Source organism: Bos indicus, chromosome 11 (assembly GCF_029378745.1).
Source record: "Bos indicus isolate NIAB-ARS_2022 breed Sahiwal x Tharparkar chromosome 11, NIAB-ARS_B.indTharparkar_mat_pri_1.0, whole genome shotgun sequence".
Taxonomy (NCBI): domain Eukaryota; kingdom Metazoa; phylum Chordata; class Mammalia; order Artiodactyla; family Bovidae; genus Bos; species Bos indicus.
In genome coordinates this window covers 45,719,799-45,746,899 of record NC_091770.1, presented here as the reverse complement: position 1 = coordinate 45,746,899, position 27,101 = coordinate 45,719,799, and the positions used below count along the sequence as shown (strand labels likewise).

Sequence of the window (27,101 nt, the reverse complement as noted above, 5' to 3'; positions counted from 1 at the left end):
TTTCTGTCATTTAACTTGAATGACTCTGAGGGCACCTTTTTGTATTCACATTTCAGTTTTGTCTGGGTATCTGGAGAATTTTTAAAGTACGTCAGGGGAATTCTGTACTTTGAGAATTGCTTCTCCAGTTCAGACCCTTATTCCATAACATCTTACCAGTTCGGACCCTTATTCCATAACATCTTACGGAAAAACCTGAATTAACTTTTTGGCCAAACCAATACAATACAATAAGGGAGCTGAGGCATGAAGTTAAGTGGCTTGTTTGGTCACAACTATGTAAGTGTCAATCCAGGTAATGGAATAATTAATATAAATCTAAGCAGTACCCTTTTCTTTAAGCAGCCAAATACCCTTTTCTTTAATTTAGAAACAGATTGTTTAAAAGGTATTAGGGCAAAGGACTTCCCTTTATTAGGGCCAAAGGACTTAACTTGGAGTTCCCCATAAGCAATGTCTGAGATTGGGATTACAGCACAAGGTTATTTGGGAGTGGAGCCCAGGAAACATTATCAGGGGAGCAGCAGAAGGAAGGGATGACAGAAGGTTTTTTTATGAAACAAGTTACTACTGCGGACACCTGGAGGGTCATCGCACTGGGAACCCTGCGAGCCAGTGGAACACGCGCTCTGGCTATCCCACCCAAGGGAAGATGGAGCTGGTCTGTTTGGCAGACAGTTTCCATCAGTCAGTGGCTGGAGGACTCTGGGAGGTGTCCTATCCTAGTACCTCTAACCTTCACTTGGAGAGAACAGACTCTGAGCCAGGGAGAGCCTGGAGCACCATGCTGCTGGCTGCAGAAGCGGGGTCCACAGGCAGGGACAGGGTGCTTTCCTGGATGTGAGTGGATGCCAGCTGTGTCTGCTACCCTCAGCACAGCCAGCCTTCATGGATAGTATGCACCTGTGTGCATCTGCTCTAGTCTAACTCTCCATCTCTGCATTGGGGTAAGTTCCTCAAATCTGATAGGGAGAGTGGTAGATGATGATAACAGGAAAGGATTAAAGAATACAGAAAGTGCTGATCAAGGTGAGGAGGGAATGCCTCAGTTCAGTTCAGTTCAGTTGCTCAGTTGTGTCCGACTCTTTGCGACCCCATGAATCACAGCAAGCCAGGCCTCCCTGTCCATCAACAACTCCCAGAGTTTACTCAGACTCATGTCCATAGAGTCAGTGATGCCATCCAGCCATCTCATCCTCTGTCATCCCTCTTTCCTCCTGCCCCCAATCCCTCCCAGCATCAGAGTCTTTTCCAATGAGTCAACTTTTCGCTTGAGGTAGCCAAAGTACTGGAGTTTCAGCTTTAGCATCATTCCTTCCAAAGAAACCCCAGGGCTGATCTCCTTCAGAATGGACTGGTTGGATCTCCTTGCAGTCCAAGGGACTCTCAAGAGTCTTCTCCAACACCACAGTTCAAAAGCATCAATTCTTTAGTGCTCAGCTTTCTTTATAGTCCAACTCTCACATCCATACATGACCACTGGAAAAACCATAGCCTTGACTAGATGGACCTTAGTTGGCAAAGTAATGTCTCTGCTTTTGAATATGCTATCTAGGTTGGTCACAACTTTTCTTCCAAGGAGTGAGCGTCTTTTAATTTCATGGCTGCAGTCACCATCTGCAGTGATTTTGGAGCCCCCCAAAATAAAGTCTGACACTGTTTCCACTGTTTCCCCATCTATCTCCATGAATTGATGGGACCAGATGCAACGATCTTCATTTTTTGGATGTTGAGCTTTAAGCCAACTTTTTCACTCTCCACTTTTACTTTCATCAAGAGGCTTTTTAGTTCCTCTTCATTTTCTGCCATAAGGGTGGTGTCATCTGCATATCTGAGGTTATTGATATTTCTCTTGGCAATCTTGATTCCGCTTGTGCTTTTTCCAGCCCAGCATTTCTCATGATGTACTCTGCATATAAGTTAAATAAGCAGGGTGACAATACACATCCTTGACGTACTCCTTTTCCTATTTGGAAACAGTCTGTTGTTCCATGTCCAGTTCTAACTATTGCTTCTTGACCTGCATACAGGTTTCTCAAGCGGCAGGTCAGGTGGTCTGGTATTCCCATCTCTTTCAGAATTTTCCACAGTTTATTGTGATCCACACAGTCAAAGGCTTTGGCATAGTCAATGAAGCAGAAATAGATGTTTTTCTGGAACTCTCTTCCTTTTTCGATGATCCAGCGGATGTTGGCAATTTGATCTCTGGTTCCTCTGCCTTTTCTAAAACCAGCTTGAACATCTGGAAGTTCTCCAGGCCTGGCTTGGAGAATTTCGAGCATTACTTTACTAGCGTGTGAGATGAGTGCAATTGTGTGGTAGTTTGAGCATTCTTTGGCGTTGCCTTTCTTTAGGATTGGAATGAAAAGCAACCTTTTCCAGTCCTGTGGCCACTGCTGAGTTTTCCAAATTTGCTGGCACATTGAGTGCAGCACTTTCACAGCATCATCTTTCAGGATTTGAAACAGCTCAACTGGAATTCTATCACCTCCACTAGCTCTGTTTGTAGTGATGCTTTCTAAGGCCCACTTGACTTCACATTCCAGGATGTCTGGCTCTTGGTGAGTGATCATACCACTGTGATTATCTGGGTTGTGAAGATCTTTTTTGTACTGTTCGTCTGTGTATTCTTGCCTACCTGAAAATAATTAAAAATATAGGTAGGAGGAGTGGGATGAATTGGGAGATTGGGATTGACATATATACAGTATTGATACTGTGTATAAAATAGATAACTAATGAAACCCTGGTGGTTTTCCTGGTGGTTCGGTCAGTAAAGAATCCACCTTCAAAGGAGCAGACCACCTGCAATGCAGGAGACCCAGATTTGACCCCTGAGTCAGGAAGATCCCCTGGAGAAGAAAATGGCAACCTATTCCAGTATTCTTGCATGGGAAATCCCATGGACAGAGGAGCCAGGCGGGCTATAGTCCATGCGGTGGTAAAAGTCGGATGTGACTTAGCAACTGAACCAATGAGAACCTACTGTATAGCACAGGGAACTCTACTCAATGCTCTGTGGTGACCTAAACGGGAAGGAAATGAAAAAAAAAAGTGATAGATGCATACGTATAACCGATTCACTTTGCTGAACAGTAGAAACTAACACAACATTGTAAAGCAATTATACTCCAATAAAAATTAATTTAAAAATAAAACATAGGCAGAAGATGAGAGCAAGATAGAGAAGCAGAGGTCAAGAAGAACAGAGCAAAGAACCCTGGGTGTGAATCTAGTTGAAGGGACTCTGCAGAGGATGAAGGGCTGTGAACAGGAAGCAAATGGCAGACTCTCTCCTGAGTCCCTGTCCACAGAGCTTCGGCCGAGTCAAAACTGTCTTTCTGTTACAGATTAGAACAGTGACTCCAAAATTTTGAGTGGGAGGATACCTTTAAACATAAACATATTTCTTTTCAAATATCTTCATGTGTTAGTGACAGTAGTTTAAATATGATTAGCCAACCATGGGACTAAAAGCTACAGTGAATTCAGTAATATCACAAAATTTGTGCTTTATTCCTCATGATGGCATCTGCATGTACTTGAAAAATAGCAGGTAATAATGACTGTGCAAGAGGGGAGTTTTCTCAGATGGTAGGTGGGGAGAGCATGCGGGTCAGGGACCCACCACAGTGGCTCCTGGGTGAAGGCAAGCCTCGGTCTCAAAGGGGGCCATGGGAGGAAGGCCCTGAAAGGCCTACCACGGTGCTGCCTTAGACATGCATCCTCTGGGCTTCCCTCAGCGGGTTGTGAGGATCAGACAAAGGACTTGGCAAGTGGTAAGAATACAATGAATGAGCAACTACAGCATCAATAACTTAAGCAATATAAATAGCTAAACATATATTACATTTAAAAAAACACTATTTCCAAATTTGTTGTTGTTCAGTTGCTGAGTCGCTAACTCCGTCTCCTGCTTTGCAGGTGGCTTCTTTACCATCTGAGCCACCAGGAAGCCCTTTCATTTACTATAGTGCATTTTAAAGAGGAGATATCAACTTGCAATATGTATTTTTTAAAATTTCAACTTATGTTCCAGCTAAAGGGGCTTTCTGGTTAATCCTTACCCAAAATGAAATTTAATTTAGCAGAACAGCCCTATTCCTGAGGCACCCTGATTAACCAAGGTTTTATTATGAAATACAGAAATGTTTCATGTGTGATGTTCGTTCACCTAAAGGCAGATTTCAAAATGGAAATGTCAGTAAAATCCTCTTAGTTTTTCTGAAGTTATGGAGCTCCTGTTAAAATTTTTCCTATCTAAAATTAATTCCACTCTGCTGCTAATAACAAAAAAAAGTTTTTTTTGAAGTGTGATCACTTTTCTATCTCAAAGGAAGCATGCTTCAAGTTTTAAAGTTCTGATCTGTGTGTTTATAACCACAGGAAGTATTCCTTGGCAAAACACATCCATTGATGGAGGAATGCATAAAGAAAATGTGGTACATATATACAAAGGAATACTACTCGGTCATAAAAAATGCCATTTACAGCAACATGGATGGACCCAGAGATCGTCATACAGAGAGAAGTCAGAGAAGGACAAATATCATATGATATCACTTATATGCAGAATCTGAAAAAATCGTACAAAGGAACTTGTGTATAAAACAGACATAGGATAATGGATGTAGAAAATAACCTTATGGTTACCAGGCAGGGAAAAGGGGAGGGATAAACTGGGAGATTGGGTTCGACACACTATACATAAAACAGATAACTAACAGAAACCTACTGTATAGCACAAGTAACTCTGCACAATGTTTTGTAATGACCTATATGGGGAAAGAATCTAAAAAAAGAGTGGAGATATATATATGGATATATATATATATATATATATATGTACAACTGATTCACTTCACTGTACACCTGAAACTAACACAACATTGTACATAAATTATAGTCCAAAAAAAAAAAAAAAAAGATTGCACAGCACACTAACTTTCCTCTAATTTATTTTAACCCTAAATTGCAGTCGACTTTATGGTGTTGTTTTCTCTGTTTTTCTTTAAACAATTGGATAATGCGTATCTGTTTCCTGAAGTCCTGACCATAATTCAAAGCTAGAAGCAGGAGAATTATATTGATCAGATGGGGAATACAGCTTACTTTATTTGGTTTGTATGAAATTGACTCTGTATTTGTGTGTGTGTGTTTTTAAAGCTTAATCCTGTCTGTCCCTAAGAGATGGATTTCATGGGTTTCCAGCCAATTCTTTCTCGAATCTGAAGAGGTAATGGAGATGTACTTGGGAGTTTTGGTGAGAAATAGACAAAATGTGGATAAAATGAAGCACTGAAATCTGAAATTCCATCAGCATTTATTTTGAAACTCCTTTTTTTTTTAAGATTTTTTTTTTACCTGGACCATTAAAAAAAAAACTCTTTATTGAATTTGTTACAACATTGCTTCTGCTTTGGTTTATTGGCCAGGAAGCATGTGGGACCCTAGCTCTCCAACCAGGGATGACCAGAGATTGAACTCATACCCCTTGCACTGGAAGGTAAGTCTTAACCACCAGATGACCAGGGAAGTTCCTGAAATTCTGATAGTGAGTTCATCTAGTTCCAGTTCAGTCACTCAGTTGTGTCTGACTCTTTGCGACCCCGTGAACTGCGGCACGCCAGGCCTCCCAGTTCATCACCACCTCCCGGAGTCTACTCAAACCCATGTCCATTGAGTCGGTGATGCCATCCAACCATCTCATCCTCTGTCGTCCCCTTCTCCTCCTGCCCTCAATCTTTCCCAGCATCAGGGTCTTTTCAAATGAGTCAGATCTTCACATTAGGTGGCCAAAGTATTGGAGTTTCAACTTCAACATCAGTCCTTCCAATGAACACCCAGGACTGATCTCCTTTAGGATGGACTGGTTGGATCTCTTTGCAGTCCAAGGGACTCAAGAGTCTTTTCCAACACCACAGTTCAAAAGCATCAATTCTTTGGCACTCAGCTTTCTTTCTTTATCCAACTCTCACATCCAAACATGACTACTGCAAAAACCATAGCCTTGACTAGATGGACCTTTGTTGACAAAGTAATGTCTCTGCTTTTTAATATGCTGTCTAGGTTTGTCATAACTTTCCTTCCAAGGAGTAAGTGTCTTTTAATTTCATGGCTGCAATCACCATTTGCAGTGATTTTGGAGCCCCCCAAAATAAAGTCTGACACTGTTTCCACTGTTTCCCCATCTATTTGCCATGAAGTGATGGGACCGGATGCCATGATCTTTGTTTTCTAAATGTTGAGCTTTAAGCCAACTTTTTCACTCTCCTCTTTCACTTTCATCAAGAGGCTCTTTAGTTCTTTTTCACTTTCTGCCATAAGGGTGGTGTCATCTGCATATCTGAGGTTATTGATATAAAGGCCTCTTTTCAGTCCTCTTTGCTAATGCTCACAGCCCTCTGTTCTTGGCAAACTCATGAAGGTTTGGAGTTTCCATCCATCATTAAAGATGTATTAAGTGTCTGCCTTGTCCTGGGTCTGTAGGAAAAGGTGCTGGAGCCACAGAAGAGAATCTGACATGGTCCTGCCCTCAGGCTGTTTACATCTGAGTCGAGAGGGATAACACAATTCAAGGGCAATAAAGCTCTTTATACAGGTGGAAGACCCACAGCACTAATGCTAGTTTTATAGCCAAAAGTCACTTGAGGGCAAATACTATGACTTGCTCATTTCTGGCTTCCTGTGGAGTACTCTCCCATTTAGTAAGTCGGCAATAAATATTAATTAAATGTAACCGAATGACCAAAAATAGAATTGTTTATCCCACACAAACCAATTTACCCAACTTTTCTGTTTCTGATATGGGCACTTTTTCTTTGCCGATACTCACATCCAAATCCCTCGGCGACACTGGAAGCCTGTTCTTTTCTGCCCCCACATCCAGTACTGTCCATTCCTTTTGAGCTTCTCCTCTCAACTTTTCTAGACCTGTTCCCATCCAGTCACACCATCCCAGTTTGAGTTATTACCTTTCTAACTTCCAAACTTCTATTTTTATTAAAAAAAATTTTTTTAAGTGTTGTAAACTTCTGACAGCTCAGCATTTTTTGGCAAAGACACCAAATGAGTTATCCCGCCACCACAATGATGCCCACACTTAATTCCTGCTGCTCTGGAGCTTAGAACCCTGAAGACAGAGCCCACGCTAGGTCTTGCCAAGGACAAGCTTGGGGAGAGGGAAGGAAGAAGTCGAATTGCAATAAGGTTTCTCTCTGGAGCTGAGATGCCTGATGGCCTTTTGTTGCCTGTGATCATTGGAGGAGGAGCTCCATTGGGAAGTTTCATTTTGAACCTGATTAAACTCAAGAAATTGAGTTTCCTAGAGGAATGGCAGATGAGCTGGGAGCTCCCTGAGGCTGCAGGTTTGAGAGTTAATCCCCGAACATCAGACCGGAAATATACAAAAAATGATTGAGCCTCTCTAAAAAGAAAGGTAGACATTAATGAAAACAAACGGGCCAATATTGTTTCAGGTATATGACTGTTGGAGGTTAGGAGAACATGCCAAAGAACAGATGTGGGCAAGTCAGAAAGATAGTGATGTTAGATAAATGAACAGATAGATGACTGCATTTCAGGAAACAGCAGAAATGCCATGTGCACAGAAAACTGTGCCAGATAAAGACTGAGAAAGAGATGTTGGGTTTCAGACAGAGAATGTCCTTGGTGAGTTTACAAAGACCCAGAGAAGGAAGAGGAGTTCAACTCTCAATTCAGTGAAGGTTACAAAGCAGAGGAGTAGCAAAAAAACTGGGTCAATGTTGTTATACCTATTTTGAGTAAACTAATTTAGAACTGGGCCAGACCATTTACTATAAACTCTGCTTTCCTTCTTAGGAAGACAAAGTTTTCACAAAACAACAGACTGAGGGAGCTTCTTTCTCAAAGATGTAGAACAGGTGGCTGTCTCTGATACCCTGACCTTGGACTGATGGTGGCTCAGTGCCCTGATCCCCCTCAGCCACTGACCACTGAGTGCTTCCTACTGCCTGCAAGTATGCCAGGGACTTCCAGAGGAGCTGGGCAAATATTATCTCCATGTTGGATAGATTTTCGATAGGGTAAGAAACCCTTGTTCCACAGTTAAAGAAGCAGACAGTCAAACACTCAACTGGGACTTCAAAGCTATACTGGTTCCAGGACCCTCCTTGGGTACTTGTGTTGGGGAAGAGGCATTCATTCAGTGACATCACCTTGTCACCTGGGGTAAATTACGATTGCTTTAATATAATGAGAGGCCAGGAGCCTAAGGAAGACCCTCATTAACATGGATCCGGGCTATTACACCAGGATATCAGAATCATTTGAATAGTAGTATTTCCTTTGGGGAAGCCACATGGGGGGAGATTGATGACAGACATCTGGATACATGTGCCTGTTTAAGGAACCCTGTGTCTTGCCCCTCCTCTTGGGTTTCAGTCTTCCAAGTGTGTTTACAGGTAAGCATGTGGCCAGGTGGCCGGACGGTCCCACCACCAATGACAACTCTTGGGACCTACATTCCTGCAGTTCCACCCAGGATTTCGCCCCGTGGGCGGGTTCGAGCTGGACACAGAGGCAGGCACATTGTGGTTTCCTCTTCTGCTTTTAAGAACTGCTTCCGAAGATAATGAGGGAGTCAAAAAGTGTCTGGTTGGGAAAGTAAATAGATACGAGGAAAATAAATAAAAATGCCCAGAAGCAACTACACAGAGGAAGTGACATTTTTCTGTAAGTCACTTTTCTGATGGACCGCAGGCCTGCTCCGCCGAGGGTGTCGTGGGAAGGCTTCCGGGAGAGGGGGCGGTGGCCAAGCCCCAGGGCGTCCTGATAAGAAAATCAAACAAAAAGGGGATGGACCGACCACCCGTCGGTCCTTCGAGGCCGGGTTGCTGCTGTTCTCGCCTCTCCCGTCTTCCTATTCGCTCCCGGGCGCGCAGGGTCGGAGCCGGGCCTCCCCTCCCCTCGGCGCCCGGCACGGCCCGGCCCGGCCCAGCGCAGGGTCCTCTGGGCCGGGCGGCGCCCGCGTTTGAGCCTCGAACCAGTCCCGGCGCCGCCCGAGCCGGGCCGCCGTGCGCGCCCAGGTGGGTCCCGGGCGGCGGGCGCGCGGGCCTGGGCGGCCCCGGCGGCGTCACTGGGCGGAGCGGAGGAGGACGAGGAGGAGGAGGAAGGGCGCGCGGCGGGCGCAGCCGGGAGGGGCGGGGGCGCCGCGGCGGGAGCGAGGCCGGAGCCGAGCGGGCCGGCGGGCGCGGGGCTCGGCGGCTGGGGTCGGCCGGGCCCGCGGGGTCCGCCCGGGCCGGAGCGTCGGCCGAGCGGCGGGAGGAGCGAGCGGCGCAGACAAAGAGCGGCGCCTGGGCGGGCGCAGGGCGGCAGCCGCCCGGGACCCGCGCTGTTGCCCCGGCCTCGGCGGGCGGCGCGCGAGGTAAGCAGGGGCCAGGGGCCGGGGCCCGGGGGTCGGGGCTCGGGGGCTGTGGCCCGGGCGGAGGCCGCCAACTTGGGCGGCTCGCGGAGTTGCGGGGCAGCCGGGGCGGGGCGCGCCGGTGCCGGAGCCGGGGCTGGGGGCCGGGTCCCTTGCGCGGCCTGGCCTCGCGGCCGCCGGCACCTCCGGCTCGCCCCCTCCCCGGGTCGGGCGGGTGGGGCAGGCCTGTGCGGTGGTCCCGGAGCGGGGACCGGGGAGGCCGGGCGCGCCTCCAGTAAGAACCGCGTGGATCGCCGGCCCCGCGCAGGCAGGACCGGGAGGCGAGCGCGGCCCGCACAACTTCTGGGATCGGGACTGTTGGCGACCCCGCGCGGAGCTGCTGTCACTTGGCGTCCGGGAGGCTTCCCGCGGCCCGGGGCGCTTCGTGCCCGGCTCCGCGTCCGACCGGGGATCGCCGGCCCCGGAAACAAAGTTTCTCACGATCGCGCTGCCCTGGTAGATTATTCTGGGCGATCGAACCACCCAGCGGTTCTGGAAGAATTCGGTGTGTGATTGTAGGCGTAGACGGTAACTCCCTCGTGAGAGCATTCGGCGTGGAGCGAGTGGGGGGCGTGATTGCAAAGCGCTTTCGTGTGTGGACCGAGGCGGTCGCCCTGAAAGGGTTGCGCGTGTGCCGGGGCTCTGGGGCTCACTGGCAGCTCGTCCGCGTGGGGACAAAGGGGGAGCCGGCGCGGGGCGACCTCTGGCACTCAGGCTAGGTCGGGTCCCCTGTGTTTGCCTTTGTTTATTTTGCCAACAGGTTTGGGGCTGAGCCTGGCAAGTTTGGGTATGCGCAGGGGATGAGCAGGCCTCAGCGTTGGGCCCGCGCAGGCCCACTCCTGCCCTTGACCCCACAGAAAGTGAACCCCCGAGAGGCTACGGGGTGTGGCCTGGGGATGGGGAACCCAAAGGTAGGGGAGTCCCGCCTGGTCCCGGCCCGGCTTCCTCCTCGGCTTCGCCGAAGGGATTTGGCAGGAATGAGAGTAATTTGGGGCGTGTTTTGTCCCTCTACATCAGGTATCGTTGGCAACAGGGCTTTTCAAGGCTAAAAGCGACTGAAAATGAAATCAATCTGGGTGCTTTGAATTATCACAGCAGACCTAAACTTTGTTTCCAAACACTGCCCTTAATTCATTTACCCGGTGTCCCCAGAGATTAATAAACGGGTAAATTAATAACAGGAATCGAGCCTGGGCCAAGGGTTTAGTAAATAGGAGGGCAGTGGTGAACAGGAGATGAAGTGAGTTCAACTGCAAGACTGAGCTGTCCATGTAGGTTTTTAGATGGTCTGAACAGGGATTTCCCCAGATGTGGGTGTTAACCATGATTCTGAAGCAGTGACCAGGAGGGAAAATCCTACATTGATGTTTCTCCTCTCCAGGTTGATTAGATGTAGTATTGATTGACGGAGAAGGCAATGGCAACCCACTCCAATACTCTTGCCTGGAGAATCCCAGGGACAGAGGAACCTGGTGGGCTGCTGTCTATGGGGTTGCACAGAGTCAGACACAATTGAAGGGACTTAGCAGCAGTATTGATTGAAGAAAGTGGCCAGATCTTAGTGGTCCTCTGGCTGCAGCTAGCTGAGGCTGAAATTGGAAACTTAAAGCAGTGGTAAGCTGGTGGTAACAAAGAGGCCTCATCTGGGCTCCAAGCTTCTCAGCTGTTCCCTAGACACATTGCGGGATTGGTCCTGGAAAATGGGATGAAGTTGGGTGGTGAATTGCATCCAGAGAACAGACTGACCCAGCACCTTCTCTCCCCACTTAAGGTGGGGCCTGATTAAGGTGATTTCAAGTAGCTGTGCTCACTTGTCAGGCTCTGAGGTTTTCTTTATCACATGCCTTGCACTTCAGGTCTCTCCATCTCTCATCTCTTGGAAGCTGTGATGTTTCCCAGCCTCTGTTGTTTGCATCAGGCAATGACTGAGATTTTCCAGCAAACGCATCATATGTACACAGTATTTGAGAAGTGCACTATTATCCATGTTAAACATACCCAAAATCTTTCTTGTGTGTATACAAACTGAATAACTTTTTTTTTTTTTTTTTAATTTTTCATTGCTCTGGGTCTCTCTTGTCACCCACTGCTTCCTCTTGTTGCAGAGCATGGGCTCTAGGCACACAGGCTTCAGTAGTTACTGTATGTGGGCTCCTCATTCAGTTGCTGCTCCTGGGGTGTAGAGCACAGGCTCAGTAGTTGTGGCACGTGAGCTTAGTTGCTCCACGGCATGTAGGATCTTCCTGGACCAGGGATCAAACCCGTGTCTCCTACATTGGCAGGCAGACTCTTTACCTCTAAACCACCAGGGAAGCCCTGGATAAAATACCCTAAAGTCTTCTTGATTGTCTGGAATGACCAGATTCTCTTCCTTGGTCACGTCAGTTGCCCCAACTGGATGAGGCTGTGTTACACCATTCTCCAGGAAACATGCATGCTTGTAACTACCCAGCATGGCCAACAGTGTGAGCCGAGGGCGAGGGCCACACATGTTTGTCCCACACGAAGAATGGAACTGAAGGCTGCTCCCTAGAACTGCATGGCAGGGCAGTGGACCATGCTTGGAAATCTAGTAAGCTGACTTTTCAAAAATGGACAGGAAACTCCCCACAGCTTGCGAAATTAATTTTCCCATCCAGATGAGTGGCAAATGGCACTTCCAAATGGTTTCTCTTTCCTCAAATGAGTGATGGAAACCCCATGTTTTCAGAGGCTCAAAGTGATACTGTGATGATATTGTTAAATGCTTAAGGCAGCTTAGAAGGACAGGACAGCCTTTTAACAGTTTTAAAAGTATGCAGCCAAAGTAAAAACAGTTTATTTCTTTAGGCCATTTTAGTGGCATTGTTTTGAAAATTAGACTGTTTTCTTCTCCTGCATTTCACTTTGAATGGATCCCAAAGTATGTCAGTTTCTGAAGGTGTAATTGACGTTCGTCAATTATAACTGCTTCCCTCTCCCTGCCCTAACAACACACACACAGGCATTTGTCATAGTCGGCCCTGTGGGTTCTTTGTGTTCTTTCCAGAAAATACTGATTGAGCTCGTGATTTTGAATTCTGAGTCTGTCAGTCATTAAGGCTCTAGGTTCATAAGGTTTTGTCCACAGTGCATCCAGGTCCAGACAATGGGGGGATTTGGTCTGGTGGCCTCTCTGAGAAGTTCTCTGTCCAATGAATCATTTATAGTCCTGAACCTAAAACTAAAAAAAAAAGAGAAAAGGCAAGATGAAAAACAAACCCAACTGCATAACCCCCTGGTGGGATGACTGAATATTTAACTTTTTCAATAGAGTGTCTGTGCATGTTAACCTGAACTGGAAACTCTGGGCAGAGCATTTGTTATCCTGACCGTGGGAAGCTGGTCATTTAGTGTCCTTTTCTTTTTATACCGTTTGTGTTTTTAAATGTTTTTAAGAAAAGAAGCTTCAAGTGCACTCAGAAGGGAAATATTGCAGTTTCTCTTTTTGAGACAGTTTTGGAAAGTGGGATGTTTTTGCTGGTCGGTGGTTAACGTAAACCTGAAATGCCGAAGTCGGATAAAAATAATAGATGCTCATGTTCCGATGATAGATTACAGTTTACCAATTACTTTCCCATTCACCACCATATTTAGTATTAAGAGAACTTGGGGACCTGGGCTCTGGCCCTGACGTCAGTGTGAGGACCTGGAGCCCAGGGACAGTGGCAGTGTGACAGAGCCCCCTGCCCTGCTCAGGAGGAGGAGGTGACCCCAAAAAGTGCTGGGTGAGGTGGTCCTGGGGAGGCTGTGGATCTGCCGGCAGGTCCCAACGAGGCCAAGTGTGTGGCCCCTGCCTGGCTGCTGGTGGGACCAGGGTCAGTAGGTGACCTCATGTCCTGGTTTCAGTGTCTGAGCCTTGTCGGCCTGGATGGTCTCTGTGGGTTGAAGGGCGCTTGTCCCGGTTTAGCGTATGCACGTCCACTCAGACTGTCCTCACAGATCCACAGACAGCATCAAAAGGAAGCTGATTTCTTGCCATTCTGGAGGCTGCAAAGTGATCATCAAAGTTCGGGCAGACTAGGTTCTCAGTGAGGCTCCGTTGGCCGCCTTCACTTTGTGTCCTCAGGTGCCTTGTATGTTTGTCCCTCTTCCTAGGAGGTCACTGCTTCTCTTGGGTTAGGGCCCCACCCTTCTGACCTTGTTGAACTTCAGTTGCTGCAGAGGTTCTGTCTCCAGATGAGTCACTTGGGTGGTGGGAGCTTCAACACTTGAGTATGGGGACAGTTCTGTCCACGACAGTCACTCTTCAAAACCAGGCTGATGATTTAAGGCATTTCATGGCTTCTGTCTCCCAAGTGCTTGAAGACACCACTGGGGCGGGAGAGGGGGGTGACAGATCAGTTTCCCTCACAAAGCCTCATACTGCTGTGGCAGGTGGGTGCCGGGCCCAGATGCTTCAGGTCTTGAGAGAGGACAGCCCTGACCAATGCCCTTTGTGGACATTTCCCCTTAGCCCATGTTGGCTCAGCTGCAGCATGGTTTTGGGACCAGGATCAGCATCAAATAGGAGCTATATGCAAGTATTGAATTTTGTGTGGAGACGAAGGCGTTTCCTGTGAATGGAACCCACGGCCCGGAGTATCACTGGGACTGCCCTGTGACTGTGGGTTCGCCGGGAGCCAGGCAGGTACAGGCGGGTTTGGTAATGTTCACTCCGATCACATGTGTGTTTCTGGCCAGGGCGAGCGTGAGCTGTTCCAGGTGGTCACCTGTGTGACCACAATTGCAAACCTGTCCATTCATGACTCACTCGGTCATTCAGGCGAATCATGCGACTTCTCCCCACTCATTTCCACCGGAAACTCTGAACATCTTGGCTGGGAGTACTATCTCCTGACCTGCCTGCCTGGGTTAATGTCCCTAGCATTGCCTCACTGTGTCATCCTGGATTCTCCCTCACTTCCCAGATCCCACATCTTATCAGTTTTACCTCTGAAGATCTCTTCCATCTGAGCCTGAGGTACTTACTCCTCTCTCACTGGCGCTGGCAGACCCCTCTGTTTACCACACTCGCCTGATCACTGCACCCTGGTACCCAAACCTGGCTGAGGTCCCAGCATTGGCTCTCCATTGCCCTCGGGTCAGTGTCACCAGTGCTCAGCATGGGCCTGCACCATGGGCTCCTCCCTGCTCCCCCAGCCTCTACGTATACCTCCCACCCCTGTACAAGGTGAGTGAAAGCCTGCTAGTTGTGATAACAGAATACCAGCGTTTATTGTCAGCTTATTTTTAAAGACTTGTGTACTTCGGGGCTGATTCATTGCTACCCTTGTAATAACAGCCTCGTGACACACAGAAGCTTTGTACCCCAAAACTCTGCTGGACCCTTCAGGAAGGAGGAGAAGCTGGGGCCAGAAATGCTATGTCTTTTTTAACATGGGGTATTTCCTGCAAACACCCCTTGAAGAAATCAATTGTTAAGAGCAGTGCTGTCCCCTTCAAATATACACATGTGAGTCACAGATGGGATTTTAAATGTCTGGTAGCCACACTGGACTCCCCAGGTGGCTCAGTGGGAAAGAATCTGCCTGCCAGTACAGGAGACAGGGGTTGGATCCCTGGGTTTGGAAGATTCCCTAGAGAAGGAAATGGCAACCCACTCCAGTCTTCTTGCCTAGAGAATCCCATGGACAGAGGACCCTGGGACAGTCCATGGGATCGCAAAGAGTGGGACATGAATGAGTGAATAAACAACAACAGTAACCACATTAAAGATGTAGGAAGAAACAAGCAAAATTAATTTTCACAATGTATTCTGTTACCCAGTAGAGCCACAGTACTTTTATTCCCAGTGTTCAACATAAAACCCTGTTAATGAGATGATGCATATTCTTCTGTTCATGTGCAGCCTGTGAAAGCCTGTGTGCATTCTTCATCTGTGGCATGCCTCTTCCCTCCCCACATTGGGGTGTTCACTGGCCCCCTGAGACCGGTGACTGTGTGGGAGAGCACAGGTCTGTACACTTTCATAATTCAAGCTTCATTTAGTCTGGGTTTTCCTAAGTTGAGATAGCTAAGAAGACATAGTGAGAGCAACCTGGAATCATAATCATGGTAATTATTATTCTTTAGCGGAAAGGTATAATCTCTGTCATGCTAAGGAAGACTGTAATATTCCATGTACTCATGCAAGTTTAGAATATAGAACCTGATTTGCTTACCTATAATCAGAATGCTTGTATATTTTACAAACGTTTTAAAATGTATTTTGAATTCTAGAGGTTAAATTACCAATGTGAAATAACTGTTTTGGGGTGTTAGTTTTCAGTGTACTTCTGATATATGTCAAATACTTAATTTCTAAGTACAGAATCTAAAGTCATAGTTTGTTTTTTTTTTTTTTTTAATATTTTTTTATGTATTTATTTTTGGCTGTCCTGGGTCCGTGTTGCTTCTCCAGCTTTCTCTGTCTTTGGTGCAAGGGTTTCTCATTGCAGCATCTTCTCTTGTTGCAAAGCACGGGCTCTAGGGCTCTGGGACTTAGTAGTTGCAGCACGTGGGCTCAGTAATTGCAGCTCCTGGGCTCTAGAGCACAGGCTCAGTAGTTGTGGCTCATGGGCTTAGTTGTTCTGAGACATGTGGGATCTTCCCAGACCAGAGATCGAACCCACGTCTCCTGCATTGGCAGGTGGACCCTTCACCACCGAGCCACCAGGGACGTCCTAAAATCATAGTACTTTAGGGATCATTAGGTTCTTCCCTAACACACACACATCACACACATTGTAGTGATGGTACTAACCATATTACACACAATATTAGCTCATTCAGTGCTCACAGAAGTTGAGTGTGGTTAGTTGCTGTGTTTCTCTTCAGAGATGAGAGTAGAGAGACCTAGCAGGTTAGGCTGCATAAGGTTCCAGAGCTGGTCAGCAGATCTGGAATTCAAACCTGTCTGATTGCTGAGGTTCTGCTTTTATCCCCTAAGCCAGACCACCATCTCTTCATTAAAAGAAAAGACATAAACAGAGCTGTAAACTTTTATGATGGTGTAGGACTGGAGAAACATGATGGAGAATCACAACAGTGGGTGGAGCTTGGGCGTCACTCATTCTGGACCTCTTATCAGCCCTGGACTCTGGAAGGACGTATGAGCAACCTCGGCTGCTCCAGTGGTCCTGGTGGGTGTGCTCTGGAGGTGGTGCAGCGGAGAGCATCCCCGGCCTTGCTGCTCCTCCCCCAGCCTGCCTCCTGAGAACCACAGGCCAGGGAGCCCCAGACGGACCCAGCTCAGAGCTGGGTCTCAGCTGTTCCGCCACCCACCCCAGCTCAGAAAGCTTCCAACTCAGATGGCTGGACCCACCCCACAGAGCGTCTTCAGGGGTGCCTGAGAATTTGCTTTTCTCATGAGTTCTCAGGTGCTCTGGAGTTTTGGAAGACTGCTGCTCCAAGGTCTTGGTAGGAACCTTGACATTGACTGTCATCTTAGGCGAGGCTTGTAGTACCAGACCATCCTAAACTTCCCCTTCTGTTGTCAGAGGACCCTTGTGGCCCTCTGTGCTGGGCAGCCTCCCTTAAGGGCAGATGGAACTGAGGTATAACTGAGAGTCTGGTTCTTTGCATATTAGCAGGTCAGAAAGGCCACGGTCTCCAATGGGCTGTAGGGCAGGCAGGTGCTCTTAATTCACAGGCTTAGATTTGCAGTCCAGCTGCTGATCCTGTGGCATGTTCCAGGAGGAGTAGCAGCAAAGATTTATTTACTTAAACAAGCTTAATAATTCTCCCAGCTGCGGTGGGGGCGGCCAGCTGGGGAGGAACCTTCCAAGAGGGAGAGATGGGCCTGAGATGCTTAGTAAGGCGCCAGTGGCTGACTCCTTGGACAAGCCCTTCAGCATCTGCATCCATCTTCCTTAAAGGATGTGCCTTAGTTTTGTAAGCCTGTGAGTTTTGGCTGAGCATTTAAGGATGTCTGCAAGTCAACAGGTATTTTAATGATGTTACTTGTGAGCCTGGCTAAAGAAGAAAAGAACAGTTCTCCATCCCTCTTTCCAGCTGGGTTTGTTTTTGTTGTTGTTGGACTTTTTTTTTTAAGAATTAATACAAGAGTTTAATAAGGTCACTGGATACAGACCGAAGTTATACAAATCAATACCCTACCAGTTATGTAACATTATAAAATATGATACATGAAAAGTACTCATTTTATTAGAAAAATGTTTCTAATAAAATATATATTATGCTTCATTAGAACACTAGCTGTGTTCATTTTAAGGACAGTCCCTTTAAAAGCTCATGTCCCTGTTTTCAAATGTGTGTGTGTTGGGGGTGGGGACACGCTGGATTGGTGATGATGAGCTCTCTTGTTACTCTGAGTGACGGGAATCAGTTTGGGGACATGGGTATTAAAAACCACAAGCTGCTTGAGTATTTTTAAGAGACCAAGAAATATCAAGGGATTCAGGGAGTTACTTTAGAAACAGTTTCTGGACATTGGATCTAGGTGAATAGTGAGTTTTCATCAAACTGCTTTTTTTTAAGGAACATATTTAGGAACAGAATCTAAAGACAGATATAAAAAAAGACTTTTCCTTTCTTTTGATTCTTTTCTGTGTATTTCATGTTTGTGTATGACTTCCCCACCCTGATGGTGCGACTTCAGTCACCTGCCTTCCTATCTGCACTCAGGTGGTTTTTCTTTAGGAGTACAGTTACCCCTGTCCATGGACCAGCCTGGCTTGTGTGTACAAGCTCTCCTTCCTTTATTCAGCCATCTCTGCTGCTTCATTTCCCTTCTTGGAGTCTCCTTCATAGGTCTGTTTCATGTGGTTCAGGAGATAAGACTCGGAAGTGACTATAAAGAAATTATCCTCTTTCAAAAAAAAAAGTAGGGGAAGGACAGCAGACCCTCTGCTGTTGTCATTGTCAGGCTGAGGGGGGCCTGCGTGGAACTGAGGCTCTGTTGAGGATCCCAGGTGAGGACTCTGGTGTTTAATTGTTGCTGCTTGAACTTGTCTGTGCCTTGCACCCCCAAGCTCAGGGCTGAGTGGGGGGAGGGGAGGGAAGGGTGCCCCGCTTTCTGGAGGAAGGAGATCCTCTTTTTCTTCACGTCTCAGATCACAGAGGGTTGTTATCATCAAGAGCAGAAAATGTTTCAGCATAGTGCATCTTCCCACAGTGCAACATAGTGCAAATTCCCACCTGTGGATTTTCCTCGCTGTTAGGTTTGAATTGAGAAATAAGTGATTCACTTTTGCAAATACAAAGTAAAAATACCTTTTCAAATGTTGATATTAAAAAAAGAAACTTGAGACTTGACCCACTACTCTTGTATATAAATTAGTGGTTCTCAGCTGGGGGTGGTTCTACCCTTCTGGACAATTGGCAGTGTCTGGGGACATTTTCCAGTTGTCCAGACTTGAGAGTGGTCCTGGTGTCCAGTGGGTCAAGGCCAGGGATACTGGCCCATCTTGGCAATGCACATTACATTCCCGACTTCAAAGGGTTAACTGCCCAACGATGTCAGTATTTCAGCAGCCTTATTTTAAGTGTGTACTGCTGTACTTGGCTTAAACCTTTCAGTTAATGGCTCACGTATTCTTTCATACAGTTGCCCTCTTGGAGATCATCCCTATCCCGTCATCCCCAGAATTTTTATAAACATGAAAAATAATGCCTATTTAGAAAGCTGAAGGCAAAAGGGGAAGGGGGCGGCAGAAGAAGAGATGGACAGATAGCATCATTGACTCAACAGACATGAATTTCAGCAAATGCTGGGAGATAATGAAGGACAGGGAAGCCTGGCGTGCTGCAGTTTATGGGGTCGCAAAGAGTCAGACACAACTTCCCAATTGAACAACAACAGAAAGCTGAAAAGTATGTATCTCTGCAGTTAAATATAAAAAGGAGAAACTTTAACTGACATATCATGGTTTATCTGTTGGTGGAAAAGTAGGGCATGCATTGTTCTTTAAATTTTCTACTTCCGTTTGGACCATAGAAATATGAAATGCTGATTTTGTAGGACGCATTAGGAAATCTAGCTGAACTGTGGTGACAACACATTCTCCTTAGAATATCCACTAAAAGGAAAGTGATGGGGTCCCTTATCAATTGCTTGTAGTAAGTAATTGATTTTCAGAGTTTGGTTTGGTGAAATACATCTATTTACTTAGGCTCAGCATCCTTACAATTGGTGATGGTCTACAGAGAAAAAATTCCTTTGTTATTACTAAAGTTTATTAGGTTCTAGGTTTAGCCTACTCTTCTTTGAGCGAGTCACATCTGTTAGCTTTTGAATGCTTTATTTCCTTTTTTGTAAGGTCTAAAATAAACCCTTCAGGGGAGAGAGAATGAAAATATCACAAATTAGACGTTATCCAGGGAAAAGGAAGGGAAAAATGATAATTTGGCTGTTAGTTTCTGAGTCTCAGGGTCTGGCTCAGGGCAGAGCTGCTTGTTAGCTGCCTGGTCTGGACTATGATATTCTGTGTACGTTTTCTTTTTTCTCTTATGAGCAGGTCCTGACTTGAGAAAGTCAGAGAAGCCTAGATATCCAGAGGGCGGCCAGTTAGAAGTTTTCTTGGCTTAATCTTGATCTGTTTTCTGTAAATCATTTCCTGTTGCCTTGCTCTTCCTTTTTGCTTGGTCGCCTCTTATCTGCTCTCTTCCTGTTCTGTTACCAGGATAAACACAGAATCAGCACTCAGGGCGTTTTTGAACTTTTCTTGGTGGAGGTGGTTAAGGTACAATGAGTCTTTTCTTTCCTTAGCCTCCCATCCTCGAGGGCACTGAGAAAGACCTCTGAGAGCGTCGTAGTAACTCTTTGGAAAGACCTCTTAGACAGTCATAGTAATAAGTCTTTGGACAAGCTTGGAAATTTGGCAGTGGTGTGCTGGCGGGCTGGGTAACACTGTGTGTTTCTAATTGTTGTGTGTCATTGTATCATTCACTTCTGACACTGGTGGAGGGAGCAAGTGTTACTTGGCCACCGTGGAGAGGGGCAGCTGAGGGGCACAGGGGACAGGGGTTGGCTGCAGGAGCCCTGCTGCCAGGTGATGCCCCAGCTCTGGAACTACAGATGCAGGACTTTTGTAGGGCTTTGCATTTACAGTATTGAAATCCCCTCCTTCCTCAAAATAAACCATTGGCCTGAATGCAGTAACGTCTTGACTTTTGATTATAAGTGTGTGCCAAGTCGCTTTAGTGGTATCTGACTCTATGGACTGTAGCCCACCAGGCTTCTCTGTCCTTGGGATTCTCCAAACAAGAATACTGGAGTGGGTTGCCATGCCCTCCTCCAGGGGATTTTCCTGACCCAGGATCAAACCTGTGTCTCCTAGGTCTCCTGCTTTGGCAGGCAGGTTCTTTACCACTAGCACCACCTGGGAAGCCCAATTATAACAGGGGCTGGATTAAAACAGCCTCATCCTGAACTTCATAAATAGCTGGTCTAAATGTGAACTTGAAAGGTCTGGCTTCCTGTGAGCAGTAGAGGTACGCATGCTCTTTTCCACCTGCTAGTAGTTTTTTTTTTTTAATTAATTTGGCTGTATCGGGTCTCAGTTGTGGGACTCAGGATCTTTCACTGTGGTGCACAGACCCTAGCTGTGGTGCTGCATGGTCTTTGGTACCCCTCGGCATGTCGGATCTTAGTTCCTCCATCAGGGATTGAACCCCTGTCCCCTCGAATACTTAACTACTGGACCATCAGGGAAGCTGCTCGCCCCCCCCCTACACACACTGCTGGCTTGTCCAAGGTGCACAGCTCATTTCTAACTCCTCTCCACCTCTGTTTTGTGTTCTGGGAAGCAGAAGCTTAATTCTGATTTGTGTGTGTGTGTGTGTGTGTGTGTGTGCGCGCGCGCGCCTCTGTATACCCTGTTTAGGAATTGCAACTGTGCAGTTCCTTTTTCAAGAAGGGTCTTCAGAGCAGCCAGCCTGCATGGTAAACTGAAGATGCTGTTCCTTTTTTGTGAATCTGGCTGGAGGACCGCGTGTGTTGAGGACAAAGCTGGCTTCTGCATCCTGCTCTGACTCACAGATCAGATTACCCCCCAGTTTGTTGTCACTAAGTTGTTGAGTGGTGGCTGGAGAGGAGCTGTGGCAGGAGCTGCCAAAACACACAGGGGGACCATACAGACCTGCTCTCAGGGAGCTTGTCAGCCCAGCCTGGGTAACTTTACCCGTTCATGATTGACTCTCATCTCAGTTAACACGTTTCCAAGATGAGTGTCATGCCTCTGTGTGGGGTTCTGTGGGAGGTGCGAGGAATACCCATGCGAAGTCCCCAGGCCAGTTAATATTCATTTCAGATACCCCAGGGAGGGACTTCCCTGGTGGTCCAGTGGTTAAGGCTCCATGCTTCCACTGCAAGGATTGTGGGTTCAATCAACGGTAGGGGAACTAAGACCTCACATGTCTCAAAGCCCAGCAGAAAAATTTAAAAAAAAAAATTTTTTTTTTAAATAAAACATCAAATATTTCAGGGGGAGTGAGACAACCCTGAGACCATAGGGTGTCTGCTGAGCAGGGATTGTTTCACTTGCCCGTGGTAAAGCTCTGTGGTTGCTGTAGCTGGTCAGCACCCTGTCCTCCACCAACCACCCCTCTCCATCCACCCTTACTAGGATAGTGCTGTCATCCAGAGTCTGCTTGAGGCCATGCTGTCGGTTTACTTAGGATAAACAGATGGTTTTGGAGTCAACTAGTCCATAATTTGCAGATTATATAAACTCTGTTTACGTGTGATTTATTTGCTGAAGACTTTTATCTAAAAAAATAGCAAAACTACTTATTGCTGCTTTTAGTGGAATGCTGGGGTCAGGAAGCCCACTGATACTTCCAGTTCCCTTTTTTAAGTTGATAATGTTGTAAATGCAGTATGCCATTACATTTTAACCTAGGAAAGATTTATTTAGTCAAATAACTCCTTTGCCTGGATTCGTAATGAATACTGTAAGTCAGCCCGGATCAGGCATTTTGCAGGCTTGTTTTTTATCCTGATAGTCTGTTCAAAGTGTTTCTTTAGTTTGTTTCTTTTGAAATGTAAACTGTATTTTACTTCCTTATAGATTTTTTTTTAAATCTTTTTCAAATGCAGTGTTTCTATTTGTCGACCTCTGCTACATCTAGTACCAGATTGTTGTGCCCTGTTGACGGTAAGGTGGTGGACCAGTTTCTGTGTGTATGTTTAGCATCTGGAAATACTTGAATCCTTAGCATTCAAAACAATTCAAGTCACAATTAGTGATTTGTCTTTTTGTTTCACACTGAACCCGTTTACAGTTCCTTTCGCTTCTGATGAGGTGGATTAGTGTAAAATAGTTTTTGTGATATACTGTAATTAATTTGTGATACACTGTAATTAATGCTTAGTGTTTAAATAAACGTAATTTGAGAATAAAGAGAATTTAATTTGCAATACAGATTTTATGTTGCAATTTTAAAAATTGATTGGAATATATTGATTCCTGGCTCTCAGAGACCTTAACAGGAGAGAATTTAATGCATGCCAAATAATTTTTCTTGGGTCTTGTTCAAGGGAGCAAGATCTTTTGTTTATCAGTTCGTGTATTTATTATTTTACACTTTGTAGTACATTTATTGTTTTATTTATAGAAGCACACACAGATATTCTCTGAAGAACAAGAGTTGTACAAAAATTCAACCATATAATTATTCTATTGTGTTAAACTAATCAGTAAGTGTGTTTACGGAGAAGGCAGTGGCACCCCACTCCAGTACTCTTGCCTGGAAAATCCCATGGACAGAGGAGCCTGGTTGACTGCAGTCCATGGGGTCTCTAAGAGTTGGACACGAATGAGTGACTTTACTTTCACTTTTCATTTTCATTCATTGGAGAAGGAAGTGGCAACCCACTCCAGTGTTCTTGCCTGGAGAATCTCAGGGTCAGGGGAGCCTGGTCGGCTGCCGTCTATGGGGTCGCACAGAATCGGACACGTCTGAAGCGACTTAGCAGCAATAGCAGCAGCAACAAGTGTGTGTATCTCCTTCTGTTGAGTACAGTTTTTTTTAACTTTTCCAAAGTACACTTTGTAATTGTTCAAAGGTATTCACATTATGCTTTGCATGTATGGATTTATATATAGTATGTATAGTTGTTTAGTTGCTCAGTTGTGTCTGACTCTTTACAACCCCATGGACTGTAGCCCGCCAGGTTCCTCTGTCCAGGGGATTTTCCAGGCAAAAATACTGGAGTGGATTGCCATTTCCTTCTCCAATAATGTGTACAGTACATATATATTTAAAAATAAACCTTTAATTTTAGAAAAGACTTAGATTTATAGAAAAATTCCAAAGAGAGTATAGAGTTTCCACAACCACCATCCCGTCCCCACTGTAAATAGCATCTTCCATTATTCTGGTACATTGGTTGTTAACCAAAGTCCATACTTTTTTGGATTTTCTTAATTTTTCCTTAATGTTCTTCTCTTGTGCCCCAGAATCCCATCGTGGAAACCACACTGCTTTTACTCGTGGTGTGTCCTGAGGCTCCCTTGGCTGTGACAGTTTCTAGATTTTGCTTGTTCTGATGGCCTTTTCAGTGTTGAGGAGGACCACCAGTCAGGTGTTTTGTGGAATGCTCCTCAGTTGGGGTCTGTCCAGTGTTTTTCTCATGATTGAACTGGGCTATGGGCTGTTGCATCTTGTCAGGGTGCATGGTATCATCGAGGCTTATCCCCACTGACCCTGAACCCCCGGCTGAGGTTGTGTCTGCCAGGCTGTCTACTGTGGGTCCTCTGAGGGGTGACCGGGTACTTCCCTGTCTATATTGAAGTCTTGGGAAGGAAGCCTGATGCCCTCGGAGGTCCGGTGGAGGGAAATGGGGTCACATTCATGAACCCTGCCCTGGACATGTCAGTCAGGACCAGAAGAGGGAAGTCCTTTGGGCCAGGTTCATCTGAAATGTTTTCTTTTTCCATGTTATTGTAATAGATATTTTGTTTTTTATTATTAGAGGAAAATTGCTTTACAATGTTGTGGTTTCTGGCATATGACAATATGAACCAGCCATAATTAAACACATATTCCCTCTTGAGCACCCTCCGTTCCCCCATCCCACTCCTCTAGGTTGCCACAGAGCACCAGGCTGAGCTCCCTGCACATGTGTAAGAGCAAGTGAGAGTGTGTGACAGAATGTCTGTGGACTTTGTCCAGTTTGGGCAAATAAAAACCAGCAGATCTTCCTGGTTTCGGCACACGCCCGATCCTTGGTGCTCTGAGACGGACTCTTGGGTCCTTTGGAGCCATCCTGTGCTCAGGCGGACCCCTGGTAGGATGGGGGCCTGAAATCATTCTTCTGAGGGAGGAAGTGCTCTGTGGTGATGGTGCTCCCGCTGAGATCTCAGCCCAGAGCAGGTGTGCTCCCTCTGAGGATTCAGCCTCTCGGGTGGCCCCTACCACCTGCCCAGTTGCCCTGGTACAGCTCCAGGTGTGCGTGCCAGTAGGTGTGGGCCTGGGAGCTGGCTTGGGGAGGGCTGATCAGGGGAATGACCTTTCTCTTGGGTACAGAACAGGTCAGGGTTAAAGGCAGCAGCCTATTTCACTTTCCTGTTTGTCCCTCCCCTGCCCCCTAGTGATGGTATGATTCTGGGTAGGGGTGGTGGAAGGCCCCTTGTGGGGACTCGACTTACCCTTCTGCCCTCCCTAGAGCTACTCTGATTAGAGAGAATCACTTACATTTATTCACATAAATATAACCTATATTGGTGCATTTTGTTCATTAAAATTGACTGCAAATAAGCATCTACAGTGACCTTTTTGGGTGTTATTTTCTTTAAGTCCATGCCTCTGTGTTAAAGTATAATTTACAATTTCCATTTTGACCTGTGGGTTTCTGAAAATTTTTTAAACCCTTTTTCTGAGTTTTTGCTTTGACCGACATTGTTTCTGTGAGTGTCGGCGTTTGTGCGCAGAAGAATCATGACCATGAGGGCTCCCACTTTGTTGGAAGCATTTAAGGAACTGGCTGGTCTTGGTTTTCTTCCTGGCAAGTCTGCTGGAAGCATCCTTCCTGTGTAAGAGCAGGGGTGCACAAGGTGATCTCTTCCGCTTGGTGGAAGAAGCCTTGCCAGATTCCGGAAGCAGGCAGCAGGTGGGTGGCAGAGCGTCGGCCCCAGGGGGCTGGTCCAGCTGCCTCCGCACCTCCTGTTACAGCAGCACAGGGGCCTCTGCTCTGATGGGTCCCTCTGCAGCCCCACCTGAGTCTGAAATCTAGGAATTTGTTGAATCTGACGGCCCCAGTTCACGACATCCTGTGACATTCTGAGTGGTTCTCCAAAGTCGTTCTTAACCCAGGGGCCCTGCCCAGAGAGGATGGACTTTAGGAAGCCTATGACCTTGGCGTGAAAAACTCACATTTCTATCTTCATTGGCTATTAGCTGAAATTGTGTTTCTTTCCATTGGGATTGTACACAGCACAACCTCAATTCACGGCCTTCAGAGAAAGAACTGGGGCTTTTCTATCACCTTGTGGTGGGTGCAGACAGGTTGGGATTCAGGCTGCTCTCATCGTCCTTTATTACACCTGCCAGACCCTCTGGGTCAGTGTATTAATAAAGGAGCACATGTTACTATAAGGGCTTCCCTAATGACTCAGTGGTAAAGAATCTGCCTGCAATGCAGGAGATGGAGGTTCAATCCTGGGTTGGGAAGATATCCTGGTCAAGGGGATGACAACCCACTCTAGTATTCTTGCCTGGAGAATCCCATGAACAGAGGACCCTGGTGGGCTACGGTCCGTGGGGTTGCAAAGAGTCAGACGCGACTAAGCCCGCACGCATGTGTTTCTATGTCTCTAGTTCTTCTTTTTAAATAATACTTCAGTAACTGTCTTTTAATACAGTTGCATAAAATGAAAACCATTTCAAAGCATCCTGAGAAGGAGGGCCTGAGCCTCTTCTCCTGATGTGGGATGGGGTGTGTGGCAGGGGGAGGGGCCAGGCTGATGGGTCTTGGGTGCTGTCTTGTCTGATGTTGGAACTGCTGGGACCTAGGCTTTGGGCCAGAGATGGTCCACACAGGCATTGTAGAATGTAATTTAATTTTACTGCCTCATGGAACTCCCTCTAGTCATGGAGTGCATATCTAGAATCTGCCTGCAATGCAGGAGATGCGGGTTCTATCTCCCCCTCAGTGCATGTCATAAAATCCCTTGCCTATAAGAAAAATCCAAAAATAATTTTAAATTCAATAAAAAGCCTAATCGTTGCTTTTGTAAATTTATTTAAATTGTTATAGTGGGAAGGTATATATCAGTTTATTATCTAAAAAAGCTAAAGTAACTAGTGTTGTGAGGTTTATGTTGATTTACTATTCTAGTGTTTGGTTTGCATTGTGGATTTGGGACTTAGAGATTTGTAGTAACTTCTGGTATCAGGAAAATGTCACTGACTTTTAAAAATTTCTTGCATGAAAGAGTTGGACTTTCTGGTTCTCAGGGGTTACAGCAAAATGGTCCTTGGAGTTTTTGACCTTGTATTTAGAAGAAATATTTTATAAAATTAGAAGTATTTTGGGAAAGGTTTGGGCTTCCCTGGTGGCTCAGACAGCAAAGAATCTGCCTGCAATGCAGGAGACCTGGGTTCAATCCTGGGTCGGGAAGATCCTCTGAAGAAGGGAATGGCTACGTCAGTATTCTTGCCTGAAGAATTCCATGGACAGAGGATTCTGTAGGCT

At 46.2% G+C, this 27,101-nt stretch overlaps 1 protein-coding gene across 4 annotated transcripts in view; it reads left to right on the top strand.

The window, feature by feature from the left end:
• Window positions 1–8,893: 8,893 nt before the first annotated feature.
• NCK2 (NCK adaptor protein 2) overlaps window positions 8,894–27,101 on the top strand; it is a 115,160-nt gene continuing 96,952 nt past the window's right edge. Inside the window, exon 1 of one of the 4 annotated variants that reach the window (XM_070798768.1) lies at window positions 8,894–9,068. The gene's annotated coding sequence lies outside the window, so the exon portion shown is untranslated. Of the gene's footprint in view, window positions 9,069–9,180; window positions 9,407–27,101 lie in introns of those variants that run through there. The other 3 variants (XM_070798769.1, XM_070798766.1, XM_070798770.1) reach the window with 3 other exon arrangements.